Genomic DNA, 14,416 nt, shown 5'->3' with positions numbered 1-14,416 from the left:
CTCACGTTATTTGTCTATGGTCTTCTTAGTCAATTAACGTTATAAAAAAAAATCCCCTACTTCCTGCTAAGAAATAGAAATTGTAAGGCTATTGTTAAAAAAACAAACTACAGAAATAATACTATTCTGAGGATTTGTTATTCTGCTTCTGATTTCACTCTCATTTTACTTCTTATCTGCAGGAGGGGAGCCTTTTTTGGGGTTGTTATTAAAACAAAACAGGGTCCAAAACCTTTTCCTGTTTTTACTTCTTCATTTCTGTGAATTGAAAACGAAAACTCCAGCGTAGGGAAAACGTGACCTAAAACTTCTTGGCTTTGTGACACGGCTCATTCCACTCCTTCTGTAGATTTCCTTATGACTTGGAGCCCAGAGACAAGCAGAGACATCACGGGCCCATAATTATAGAGCCCTGGGGACAGCCTGTCCTTCTTGTGTTTGGAGTGCGCTTCAGCTGGAATAGGACAGACAATGCGTGTGGAGGCGGCCAACCCTCTCATTTTAATGAAATCCACACTTCCGGTGTACAGCGAAGAAGCCGGGCTCTGAGGTGCTTGGGATCAGCGTGGTTTTTCCGGAAGGCAGCTCTGTGGCTGTGTCCTGATTAAGTGCCCGGTGCTTGTGTGCCTGTGTGCTTGAGTGCGTGCGGGTGCGTGTGTGCAGACGTGTGTGTGTGTGTGTGTGTGTGTGTGTACACTCCTGATTAAACAGAGGGAAGTAATCCGTGTGCTGTTGCTGGCAGACAAAATGAAGTCCAGGAAAGGCTCGATAAACTTCTGAGATTTTTGGTGCTGACGAAACTCAGAGTTAAAGAGAAGGAGAGAGGAAGGGAAGGAGTGGGAGGAAGAACAGGCGTGGTGGTGGTGGTGGGGGGGGGGAAGGAGGGCTTTTTTTTTTTTTCTTGAGATAGTGAATAATGTCATCGTTGATTTAATTAGCAAATTCTGGATGTGCTGACAAAGGAGATTTTCTTGGGAGATGCACTGGGTTGTGTCAATGCTCTAAATGAATAGGCAGAGCCGAGTTCCTGGTAATAACAGTTGAACAACACAACTCGCCAAACCTCAAACAGTGCATAAATCAATTTGCTGGGAATTAACCACTTGCTTCAAAATTAGGGGTTACTTGACAGGGTTTCAGTGATTAGGTTGTCAGGGACCTGTATTTCTAGCTGGGATTTATCTATCATTGATATAAGTGCGTCTCCTCCTGGGCTGCAGACTTGACTCCTGTCTCCTGGGAAGACGCCGGCCGCCTTCTCAAGGGGACAAAGGCAGGTGGCCGGGGGGAGCCCCCCCTGGCACGGGGACAATGCGCTGGCTTCTCCAATTCTTCGTGAAGCCTCCAAGGTTAACAGGACAACTGCGCATGAGGGGATGTATTTTAGAAACCCTCCCACATCACATGAGCCCTTGGATAGCAAAAAGAGCTCCACGATTTGTTGAAGAAGAGACCTAAACATGCACAGTTGCCCAGAGAAATGAATGGAAGGCAAGGAGTCGTTCCAAAGTCACTCAGCTCAGGTGGTTGAAGGCGTCGGGCAGTCGGGGGGTGTGGGGTGTGGGCCTCTGGGACGGGTGCCCATGAGAGGCATGGCCAGGGCCTCCCCTGGGGGCACAGGCCGGAGGGGGAGGGGCAGGGGTGATCCAGTCCTCAGGCCAGCACAGCGCCAGTTGGGGAGGGTTTGCGCCCTGGGGACAGACTCCTTATTCCCCAGACCCTAATTCAGCATTTCCTGCCACTTAGAAACACGCACTCCCATGACAACTCCCTGGCCTGTTAAGTACAGTCCAGAAATTCTATCATGTTCAACCCGTTTTACTCTTCCTCATCCAGCTGGGCCCAGCACCAGGGCCACACACCAGGGAAAGGCTGTGTCTGGTCCCCGCCGCCGCGGCGATCTAGGGCTGGAGCCCCTCCATCCCTAGCATTGCCTTCATTCTTTCCTGCGACTCCAAAGCTCTGCGTGGCCTCCCGCTTCCTGACCCGGGCTTCTGAAAGCAGTTTGGCACGTTCAGTCTGTCCTCCCTGGACAGGTGGCCCTCCTGGGAGGCCCAGCTGTGCCTCTCTCTCTCTCTCTGCTCACCTGACCTTCAGCGCCTCACTGCCACGGTGCTTGGAAGTATCTCAGACCAGCTCCCCTGGATTCTCGGATGCCCAGCCTGCCAGTGTCAAGGTCACCTGAAAGGGGATGAGTTCACTTTTCCGGGGTTAGAATAAAATGTTCCTCTCTCAGTGACTAGAACATTTCACCGCTTTCACTGCTGCAGACTCAGGATTTCCTCTCTGGGAAAGGTTCTCATGTTCATCACACTTCGTTCTCATGTCTCTTCCTGCTCATCTGCTGCCCATTAATTAATCAGTGAAACCCTCCTCAACCTCCCGGAGTCCCCCGCTTGTTTATTCTGATGTCTTCACAAGGCACGTGTTTCTGAGATTGTTCTTCCTCTTCCCTTAAAAAACAAACTGATTTATCAATTTCTGTGGATCGTCCCCCAGCCTCCCCAAACTCCTCCTTACTTTGGCCACATCCGTGGTCTACTGGGGAAAACACTTCGAAGTCTCTAAACTACTTCTTAAAAACAGATTTTTTGAGGTACAATTTGTATTTTATGACATTTACCTGTTTCAAGTGTACAACTCAACGGATTTTTGTAAATTTACAGACTTGCGCAACCATCACCGTAGTCTAACCTCAGAACATTTCCATCATTCGCCTCCCCCTCTCCCGCAAGAACTGTCCGCCCAGGACTCCCCATTTCCTCCCCCCACTCCCCAGTAGCCCAAGGCAACCGTGACTGTACTTTCTGTCTTTGCAGATTTGCCTATCCTGCACATTTCTTATAAATTGGATCTTTCGTGTGGTCTTTCGTGCCCGCTTCTTTCACTCAGTAGAAGGTTTTTGAGGTTCATCCGTGTGTTAGCCTGTCACACTTCATTATTTTTCAGAGCTGAATAGTATCCCATTGTGCACATATACTGCATTTTTTTTTTTTTCTACGCACCTGTTAACAGATATTTGGGTTTTTCTGATCTGAGCTGCAATTTTGCCCCTGGGCCCTACTACCCAAACAGTTCCACTTTATGGATCCTTCTTTCCCTGTTAAAGGCTACGACGTTTGTCCCCTTCCAAGCGGCCCAGAGGTCCTTAAACACATATTTACGCAATACATTTATTCTCCCTGATCCAAATATCCTTTACATAAACCTCTTCCTGTCTTCAGTTTGTGACCTATCATTAATTCGGTCAACCAATTGATTATTTTATATAAAAAAAGCAAGCAAATAAAAATTGTTTGCTTGATTTGAATTTGGTCAAAGAAATGAACAGAAACAATTGATGCAACCTTAAGCTCACTCTTGCTTTCTTACTCCAATATGTTTGCCCACTGACCAAGTGGACCTTCTTAAATTCTTTTTGGGTTTTTTTTGACCTTCTTAAATTCTAGCTGTAAGGACATCTGTAGTTTGGCAAGCTCCTCAAAGCTCCAGCTCCAGATAGTGAGTCTCCTGTTACTTTGGACCTGTGTTATTTGGGGGCCTGCTCTGCTCTGTCTTCAGACACACAGCCCTCCACTCAGTGTTTAAGGAAGATGGTCCTATTTGCTCCCATCTAGTTTGGGCTTATTAGGATCTTTCCAATAAAGGAAACAGCATATTTTGGGGATAGCTATGTATTTTTGGAGAGTCAAATGTGTGAGGAATGCTTATGTGCTGTCGTCTCACTTCTAACAAGAAAGTTGCTGCTGGAATGAATGATTTTAACTTGTTGCTTCAGGAGACAGAGTCCTGTCGAAGCTCCTCCATCTGAGCCTCCATCCCCTCTGTCTAATGGACCTTGCTTTCCGCGGTACCCTTCCTCTTCTGGATTACCTGTTCACTCCCTTCTGGACATCCTCTGGGGCCAATCTAGAACATTCTCTGGCCCACAGGAGGACATAATGCAAGCATCAGTAACTGAAGATGGGATTTTGCTTCTCTTCTGTTTTCCTCAATCACATCACGGTCACAAAAATCACAACAGGAAACTCCTCACGAGCAGGGTGGTGCTCCCTGCCCGCCTCACCCTGAGTCGTGCATGAGGACTCACTGCTCGAAGATCAGCATCTGAGGTGGTGTCTCTTCCTTCCCACTAAGGAATCCCTTCTCTCATGCTGAAAATGGCCACAGGAACAAAAATGGTTCAAAACGAAGCCATTCTCATGATAAAGACAGTAATGAGGACAAAAAATGGCACAAAATCAATTTATTCTCATGACAACCTTAAGATTGTAATGAGGACAAGAAAAACAGTCTGAAATTTATCAATTCTTGTGACAATCTTGAGACGGTAATGAAAGCAGCAAATGGTATGAAATTGGCCTACTCTCCTGACAGACAGTGAAACAAAACCGGAAAATAGCACCATGTTTATCTACCTCCTTGACAACCCGGGCATGGGGACAAAAACAGAAAAGGTGACGAGATTAACCCATTCCTGTCAAAAATAATCTTGAAAGGGTGGCCTCCACATGTCCTTTAAAAATGACCCCCCCACTGAAATGAGTTCCATGTGTGAGCATCGCACCTCGCTGTGGGTTGACGTTCTTCTGGCTTCACCTCAGAGCTGATGGCCATGCTTCCTTATGAGGGAAGGAAAATGAATGTGTGTAGAGGGGCAAGGCGGCCATCGTTCTCCATCAGCGTCTATCTGGCGGTCTCAGAGTGCCCTGGCAATGTGGACTTACCAAAAATCAACTGGGAAGGTGCATATGCATTGGAATGGTACCAATACTCATTCTAGAAACATCCATGAGGGCTTCAAGTGATGAGGGGACTGGAGGATGCAGGCATCTCTAGGATTCAGTGAAACACTGCGGCAGCATATTTCTTAGAAGAATGGAGTGTTTTGGCTTGTGATAACTGAACCAGTCTCTGGGGTTTCCCCGTCTGCATGCCTTGAGCACATCCCTGAGGGAGAAGGATGCACCAGCAGAACGAGTGCTCACTGCAGTGCTTCTGGGTGCTGGTTAATAATTCAGAGTGATGTTCAGTAGGTCTGGAAGTGGGGGCCAGGAACATGCACTTCAAAAAGGGACTGTCATTCCTGAACACACCGAAGTTTGAGAAACATTGATTTACTGTGTGCGGAGGTGGTGGCTTGAAGCACCTGGATTTATGATTCCAAATCAAAGGCCCCACTCACTAATTCCTTCCTGCTCAAACTGCCATGTTCCACCCTTGACATCACTGATGAATAAGCAGTGGAGGGCCAAGTTTTGATGTCAAGTCAGGTGCCAGTCAGCTTTCACTGGGCTTCTAATAATTATTGATGACTGATGAATGACAGGAATAATGGCTTGCTCTGCTCGGCTGGCAACTCTCAGATAATAAAGAGATGGAAGCCCCTCCAGTGTGACCAGTGGTTCTCATTATGAGGAATGCGAGGCAGCCTGATCTTCCTCTTTGTCTATCTGTCTATTGACGGCTCCAGATGACGTGAGTGATAGGGAAGATGAATATTTTTTATTTGCTTCTTGCAAGTAGGTCAATTTCTTCATTATCGCATTCCTTAAACAATTGGAGGCTGAGCTGAACTCTTGCATTTCTAGTGGAGTTTCTCCATTTTCTTTCATCTCTTTCGTTGATGGCAGTCTTCTCGTATTTTTTTGCAGAGTTCAGAGGGTTGGATCTAAATTATAATGTTTTGTCCAATGCTCTGGGTTCAGCGTCTTTCATCCTCACGTTGTTTTAGGATGAGCTGGTCACGTGATGGCTATGGTAGCATTTCACATTATTTCCCCATGTCCCCTCTCTGGATTCCTCTCTCTCTATCAGTGGCCTTAATAGTCTGAATATTTTCAGTCAGGCTCAAGTCAGGCTGTTGCTGAAGGAGCCATTACAGGAGTGGGTGAGGAGGAATATATAAGGATTGCTTTTAGGTTAATACGAATTTTGTCGTCTGACAACTTTACACGATTCTGTATTTTATTCTAGCAATTCTAGATGGCCCAGGAGCCTCGAAATTGGATACAAGGTTGGGGATTTTCAGATCAATGTCAGTAGACATGCCAGAGGTCGAAGGGAGTTTAAGGTGGTAGAGAAGGCAACTTTCCAGTAGGTAACCTCGATTCAGGGTCCAGCAGAGTCATGAGGCTAATTGTTTGGTTGAGTTGGGAGGGGGTGAGTGATAGGTAAGGACAGTGCCTCTTGCTCGCTAGGGCTGGGAGAGGGGGACAGCACGTGCCAGCAAGAAGGAGCATGAGAGAGAAAGAGAAAGAGACCAAGATCCACACATAAACACCGTTATAAATTGAAGACAACCAATTAAATCACTCCTTGGTGTTCTCTTTTTATTTAGTCTAAATTATCTTGAGTGTCTTTTAGCCTTTGTTCAAGGAACCCAGCTTCTTCTTAATCATTTTTGTCATGCTTTTCTGTGTGCTCTCCAGGTTTCCCGTAAGTTCAGAAGTGTTATCTCATTTCTTTTCCCAGCTTACCCGTGAGGTAAGGAAGGGTCATTGCCAAGCTCAGATTTACGGATTGGGTGAAGGGGAGGCACACGAGGAGGGGGCAATTTACTCAAGGTCAAACTGCAAGGAGGTGTCAGGGCCAGACTTGGAGCAGGTCCTCAGATTCTCCCCCCTCTGCTCCTGGGAGCTATCACACTCCATTTCAGAACTCCTTTTAAAGGACTTCTGGGTTGTTTCATTAAGAATTGTATTTGCAAAAAGTTGCATGAGGATGTAAAAAGCACTGTCACGTGGATGCTTGTCTCTGTTTCTTCTTCGTGCACTTACTTGGGCCGTGTTTGCCTTTGCTCACACACAAGTGCCTTGTAACAGAGGTCCGACAAATGGCTAAATTTCACATTTCTTGGTAGTAAACGATCCCTAATGAATTTTGATGGCCATGTGATTCTTTTCACACTGGTCTGTGGGCACGTTGTTTAGGAAAAGTCCGAGAGAAGATACCAAGTCTGAGATGCTGAGGGACCATGTCCAATTTCAGGTCTGCACACAATCCAGAAAAGGAGGAAGGTCCCGTTTCATGTGCATGTTGGACGTACCCTTGTTCCAAAATTCGTCCTTAATGATTTCCAGCCCAGGAGTCATGTCAATGTAGAGAATCACCGGAAAATTTTCCAGATTTTTTCCTGTCATGAAACGTTGCTGTCTTGGAAACGGCATGGCATATAGCAAGTTGTCAGGCCCACATCCTTTGGGGTTTACGGCAGTGATGTGTTGTCAAAACGGGCTTTGCTAAAGCTAAGTGCCCATGGCCAAAATAATCCTTAGTACATAGGTGATACTCAATGAACTGTTAAGAACGACTTCTTCCACGTTCATCTATTGTTTCCAAATGGACAGAAACCACATAATGTTTTGGGTGTTCGAGTGATTCTTGGTCTAATGTTTCTCTCCCTGATTATCTAGTGAACCCCATCAGGGAAGGGAGTATTTCTGTTTTGCCTCTCACTGTATCGCTATGCTGAGCACCGAGCTCTGCACATAGTAGAGTCTCAACAAATATTTGTTCAGTGGATTAATTTATTAATGAAAGAACACATAAATGAGCCTACCTCCCCTCTTCTCCAGATTTGGGGAGAAGGAAGCAAATCTGATCTTGTTACGTCCTCCCTAAAAGTCTTCAGCTGCTCATTATCGCGTTAGGATAAATTTCATTCATTCAGTCATTCATGAAAAATTTATTAGCTACCACTCACTCATGGTGCGCACCATGCTAAACCAAAAAGAAGACAAAAGAGGAGACACAGAAGAGGAGGAGGAGGGGAGAACTGCTGTCCTGCCATTGGTCACCGTCTACCAGGTGGGACCAACGCAGCTGAGTGAGGTCTGGGTAAGGACACGATGGTACATTTAGGGGAGAAACAAGGCCAGGTCAGTTCAAAGGGTTCACAACAGGCGATGATGCATCAGGATGTTGGGCAAATCCTGAAAGCTGATGAGGGAGAGGTGAGTGGGTGCGTATGTGGGGGGTGGGGCATGGAGAAAGCAAACATTTCAGGCAGGAGGACAAGTAGAAGGGAAGGAGAGGCAGCAGGAACCCTCTTGCAGGTGCCGTCGGAGCCATGGCTCGGCACACACCACCCCTGCTGCTGGGTGCCCATCGGCCCTTCCTGGCTCCGCCTTGGCTGAAGCTCTCCCTGCCTGGGCTGTGCTCTGCTTTAGCCAAACCAAAGCGCTTGTCCTCTAGTAATCCCCAAGCCTGGGGTGCTTGTGCCCCTCCTCCTTCCCACACGCAACCCCTCCCACATGGATGCCCCAGCCTCTCCTGCACCTTGCCGGTTCCTGCTGACCTTTTCAGACGGGTGTGTGGGGTCCTCTGAGACATCCATTCTGATCCCCTATCCGGTTTATACCCCCTTTCTGCTCCTGCTGGGCTTTGTGCACACCTCTTGGAAGTAGTGCTTATTTTTGGTTGACTTGGTGTGCTAACCAATTAATTTTTTATTGAACAAATAAATGAGGCATCTAGTGTGGGTGGGAATGTGAACTGCCCTCCAGCTATGTGCTCAGACTGCAGGTAATTTCATAGACATTCATCTTCTCAACGTGGGACCACCATCAAAGTGGGACACCATGGCAGCTTCTGGAAAGTGAAGGCCATGTCTTCCTCTGTATTACATTTTCCTCTGCCTTGGACGTAAGTGATAGACTGGTTAGCCCACCACAGAACCCACATCCCCAAATAAAGGTTGTTCTTTCCAAAGTAATCACCTTGATAGGTATGATGATTTTGCGTTGCCAGAATAGGCCCAATCCTGGCTCTGCCACCTATGAACTGGGAGACTGTGGGTAGGCTCTGGTTTTCTCATCTGAGTGGAAGAGTTTCTCTGCTTGGCAGGTTTTTAATAGAGTGCTGAATCTGAACCGAAATATTCTTTATCCTCTTGGAGGAACTGCCTTCAGAATCTGTGGCAAGTCCCTTTGGATGTCCCCGGGAAGATGGATCCTTTTGACTTGTGACAAAGCCAAGCGCCATCTATGGATAATTATTAAATAAGATGAAGGACTAAGCTATTATCGCATTTTCTCCTTCTTTTCCTCATCTTTTTTTGTTTTTGTTCTTGTTTTTTCCCCCCCACGAAGGATGGGTTCGCACAAATGCGAGCAGGACCAGTCCTGGGAGGTAGCTACGTGCGGCCGAATCGGGACGTGGGAGACCTGAGGTTCTGGTTGAAGCCCCGCTGCTGGTTCCCCCAGGGTCTCAGCAGTCACACGCACACCACCTTGACGCCAACTATCCGCCTCCTCAGCACTGACCTGCATGGACATGGCTGAGGGAAGCGTTTAGGCAGCTTTGCATCAGCAAATACTCAAGAGTGTGATTATGGCAGCCGGAATTGCTGTGGTTTGTTCTCCTCTCTTTACTGTTCTAAGTTTCTCTCTGATTTTACGGATGCCTTCCACACTGGTATATCCAAAGTGCTAGATTGTGTGAAGCTGGGGCCTAGGGGACCGAGGAGTTATTTATAAAACATTTCCTCTGAAAGATCAACAATATCAGTAAGACACAAGAAAAACGCATACCTCCTCTAATGGTGTAAAAGAGCCTAATTCGGTGCATAGCCCAAAAATGTGTATATTTATTGGTAGTACTCTTTTTCTCTTTTCCTTCAAAGTTTCCAAATCTTGGAAATTAAAACAAACAAACAAACAAACAGTACTGATTGCAGGGTTAAAAATCAGCAGCTGTCAGACGAACTGGTTGAACATCAGCATTACTGGTCAAAAGGGGGCTCAATTTAGAGTCTTATGAGAACGTCACCTGTGCGTGAAGAGGTCCCTTCCTTTCTCGTCCCACCAGGGGAGGTGGTCTGGCCATATTCCCTTTCTGGACTGAGAGTGTGGCCCCCAAAGAACAAAGGGCAGAGTGAGGGGCCGTGCTTCTGTGGCCCGGCCTGCCGGCCGTCTCCCATGCTCAGTCAGGAGCTCTGCCAACTACCCCTGCCCTAGACCTGGGGAGTTAGGGCCAGTGTCACTCTTACCTTCGGCCAGCGCTCACCCTGACCCAGCTCTGCAGCAACATCAAGCTCTGTCATCGCCAGGTTTGGACGACTCCATCTAAGAGACCATTTTCAACTGTACGGTTCTACGCATCTTTGATTTTTCTCACACGGGCAGTTCCAAAATAAGAATTCCAATTATATTTTGAGCAAAGACAACAGTGCTGAAACATGCCAATATGCCTCCTTGGAAGGAAACAATAGTCACTTAGCAGTGTATCTCCTGGGATTTGGTGGTTACTATATATTCAAAACAATTTGTGACTTTACTTTTTAGGAATGGAATTAGGGAACATTACCAATTCCAGCTCATAAATAATGAATAAACAAAGACCCCAAAGTTAAATTTCAGTGGCCTACAGTTTGTGAACACATTGATAAATTTTCATAACCCTCCCTAATAAACAATGGCATTTACTCACCAGGGATGGAATGTTAAGTTGTCCCTTTCCCTTCATGACAAATGTGATTTCTGAGTGTGTGTGTGGCCATGTTGCGTTTCCCCAAGTGAAATACAGAAAGGATGAGCAAGATAAGAAAATCATTTTAAAGTCTCCTGTTATTGAACTCAGCATTTCCCAGTGTGGATGAACTAGCCTTTGAAAAGTGTTCATGCTTAACCTCGGTGTAGCAGGGTCACGGGTGAAACCCAGGCTGGCTCACAAAGGACCGAGGGAGTCAGACTGACAGCCTGGGTGGAGAAGGGGCTTCTGAATGTGCTTCTCCGCATTTCCCAGCACCTCGCCGGGTGGCCTTTCCTGAATTCCACACTCTCCTTCTGTCTCTCTAGGAAAGAATGATGGTAGAGCCTTGATTATTCTTTTACCAAAAACTCTCCCCAGAGGTAAAAGTTAATGAAATTAATGTCTAAAATTTAGATGTTGGCATACAATGATGGGCATGTTTTGAACCATGCAAATAGTTCCTGGGTCCGTGGGTCACAATAAGGGACACACCCCCTTGCTTCTAGTTCCAAGATTGAAAATAAGATTTATTAATTCCCTTCCTAACTCAAAGGGGATGCTACATGCAGGAGCAATTAAGAGAGACCTAAATCTGCATTGAGATCCATGGGGTGGTATGCAAATGTATGCAATTTTTCTTTTCTTTTTTTCTTTGGATTTCAGTTGCATTTTTTTCTTAAGAGAGAGAGAGAGGAAAAAAAAAAAAAACCAACCCATTGTTACAATCACCAGGGCCCCCCCTGCTCTGCCTCCAGCTAATGTGCTTCGAGAGGAGCAGTTTTTAAATGAGAAGTTACGGGTGCTGTTCTGATTGAAACAAACTAGTGTTGATTGCTGATCAGCCATCTGGAAAGGAGCCACCTCAGGAAGGATATGAGCTAATGAAAAAATGGGCCTGATTTGGGAGTGTGATGGGCTTCATGCCACCGGCCAGTGTGAGTGGCATGAGATTATAGCAGTGCGAGGAGAGGTAGATTGAGAATAAGTAACTTCTGTCTTAAAGATTAAATGGCGAATTTGCTATTAAATGTGAAAGACATAAAATGGAATTATTGCTCTGAGGATGTTAGCGGTGGCCATACACATCCAGCAGACAGCACGGTGCGTCCTGGGCTCCTACCGTCAACCACTCATCTTCCTGTTGCAGCTCAATTAATACTGATCCCAAAGTGCCAATTAACGAGGCCAGGAGCAGAGTGGTGACCCTTCGTATGAGCTCACGCAGCCCCTCCTGGGCCGGGGCGCTTCCCACAGCCTTCCTTTCTCCGGTGACCTTCGGAACTGGGAAACGTTATTGATGAAGTCATTAGGTGTCCCAGAAAGCCAATTGATAATTCTCGGGGACTTCGATGCTTTGCAAGGTGGGGCGGGAGGGGCCGCCAGCAGGCTTCTGACTGACGGCTGGCGGGAGACCGGGTCACGGAGCCCAAACTCGCTTGGTTACAACAAACGCAGGAGGGAATTGCTAGGGCCCTGGGGTCTTGAAGCGGGGGCCCGGGGACTGTCCCCCGTGCGGTGGAAGGCATTCACTGCTGCATCATGGGACCTGGGTGTCAGGCCCCACAAAAAAACCCTTGCAGGAACAAAACAGAAGGACTACCGCACGCGGAGTTAGGTGTACAGTTCGCACTGGCCCCCCGCCAGGCCCTTGCCTCCACGTCCCCCGAGCGCTGGGGCTGCTCGTCGGCGCCGGGGTCGGCACACTGGCCTCTCGTCCCCACACCCTGCACTTAAACCACGGGGGTTCGTCTGGAGCTCTAGTCTTACTCCTCTTGGCTCTCTCATAGCTGGAAATTTTCCATGAAGTTAGAAAATACAAAGGAGTGAACGCTCACATTTCTGGTTCTGCTTTTCAGCTCAATCCAGGCCCAAACCCCTGTCATTGAATTGCACCACGTGTCACGGTGCCGCGAGCCAAAGACACCGCCGGTGATGGCAGCGAGGTGCTGCGGGGTCCCTCGTGGCTTGTCAGAGAGCCCCGACGGCTGTTCGAGGTCAGGCTTGGAGCACCTTGGAAGGGGCTTGTGTGCTGCCTGTCACCCCTGGGGTCAAGCAGGTCTCCGTCTTTTTGTGGAGTCACCTCCCTAGTCCCTTGGATTCACTTCAGACCTTGGTCTATTTGCATTGATTGTAGCCCACAGCTTGGCATCCCGGAGTTCTGCTGATTTCCCAGGGCAACCTTGACACGTGTGATGGATGAGTGCACGTATGAATGAGAGAACCCGTAGCGGTTCCTTCTGACCAGTCCGAGTCCTGTCCTGAGCCCCCTGCCCCCCTCCGGGCACCGAATTCTGCTCTCAGGAAGCTGGCGCCTGACCGCAGGGATGGGCAATGGTGGCCGGGCTTTCAATCACGCCTGCGCTCGGGGGAGCATGCAGGCCGGCTTGGAGAGGACAGGCTGTGCCACGAGGCACTTTATTGTGTAAAGTCTCATGTTCTGCTATATTCATCATTTTATATGCCGATGTGACTTAAGATTATAGGGCACAATCAATGAAATGAAACACAAGTAGTAAAATAAAGTGGATAACACTATCTTTTAGATTGGATATGCATCATTAATTCCTATCTTTTCTCCCCCCTCCCTTTAAAAATCAGCCCATATGAATTTATTGCATACAAAATCAAAGGGCCAAAGCCACTGGCCTGTGTCATTTCTGTAGTGTGGAGTCTGCTGTCTGGACTCTCCCTTACCTGCCACGGTGTGGCCTGGATCTGCCACCATGCCCCGCAGCATTGGGTTTGAGGCCCTCCTGACACAGCCCGGTGGCTATGCCAAATAATATGATAGTTTTGTGATGACGACAGTGTCAACAGGGATCAGAGTGAGAGAACCAAGCTCATTTTCACTTTTGACCCAAGAAGGACTCATTCCCAGATTTTCAGATGTGAAGAGCTCATGCACTAATTAGCACTGTCTCTTGCCCTCAGCATCAATTTTGAAAGTCACCAGTTCAAACTGAATATCCAGGAACTTGGCAATATAATCCAAAGGATACCCAAACAGATTTCAAATTAATCAGCTTATGCATCCAATTTGCTAGCTCTAATAAGACTTTATATTTATGTGACACTGTTTTCCTATTACTGTGCTTACAGCTAATAATGCGGGAATAAATATTGATTAAATATAGTTCTGCGCGTAACAAAGGCATGACTCCCACCCTCAAGATGGAAATGTTTCAGACTGGCTATGTCATTAATTCTTGCATGTCTCTATTAGGAAGCCACTGCACGTGCTCCGGACTTCTCTACCAACCGGCGCTCCTTGTTCAACAGGACAAATGTCTTGCCCTTCAAAGACTGCATTTGCTCACCTGCCCCTTTGTTCTCCCTTTGGTCCTGGTTTCTACACTGCACTTGCTCTGAGTGTCTTATTCTACGTTCCCCTTTTGCCTTTGTTGCTGCATCGTATTAGGGTCCTGTTGTATGCTCTCCCCATTCCGTGCTCTCCTGGCGCGTCCTCACCCACGCGCTTTCCTGGCCTCTGTTTTGACTTTGTCTTAGATCCCGGGGCCGGTTCTCCTTTTTGCGCTGGTGGTTCGCTGGCGTCCTGCTTCAGGACTCCTCTGGGACCTGTAGTTTCACTAAGACTTTGGATGAGGCATTCACCCATGGCCCTGTGGAAGCTTCTAGAATCTGTTCACCCCTCTGTCTCCATCCTGGCCCTAGAGAGGAAGGGCATCAGACAACTGCCTGGACCGATCCTCCTCCTTAGAACAGAAATGTTTGTGCAGTGACACTTCTTACAAAGCTGCTTATGGTGCTCTGTGAGAGACAATTCCATTTTCTCTATCCTGAAACGCTTCGGGACACATGGCTGTCACCCAATAAACAGTTGCTGAATGAAGACGTGAAATTTCCAATAACTTGGGGAGAAATGCTACATGTTAAATACTTTTAGTAGAAGTTCATTTATTCATTCAACCTAAGTTTGTTGAGG

General features: G+C 47.3%; 1 long non-coding RNA gene across 1 annotated transcript; it reads left to right on the top strand.

Annotated features, from left to right (window-relative positions):
• The first annotated feature begins 329 nt into the window (after window positions 1-329).
• LOC112835331 (uncharacterized) lies at window positions 330-9,079 on the top strand. The gene is made up of 3 exons (XR_012379950.1): window positions 330-550; window positions 1,221-1,491; window positions 3,779-9,079. It is a non-coding gene; the product is annotated as an uncharacterized lncRNA (long non-coding RNA).
• Window positions 9,080-14,416: the final 5,337 nt, after the last annotated feature.

The sequence above is a fragment of the Callorhinus ursinus genome, unplaced genomic scaffold, assembly GCF_003265705.2.
Source record: "Callorhinus ursinus isolate GAN/ISIS: 27379988/994484 unplaced genomic scaffold, GSC_fseal_2.0 scaffold11, whole genome shotgun sequence".
NCBI lineage: Eukaryota > Metazoa > Chordata > Mammalia > Carnivora > Otariidae > Callorhinus > Callorhinus ursinus.
Note: the sequence above shows the minus strand (reverse complement) of the source record. Positions and strands in the feature narration are given on the sequence as shown.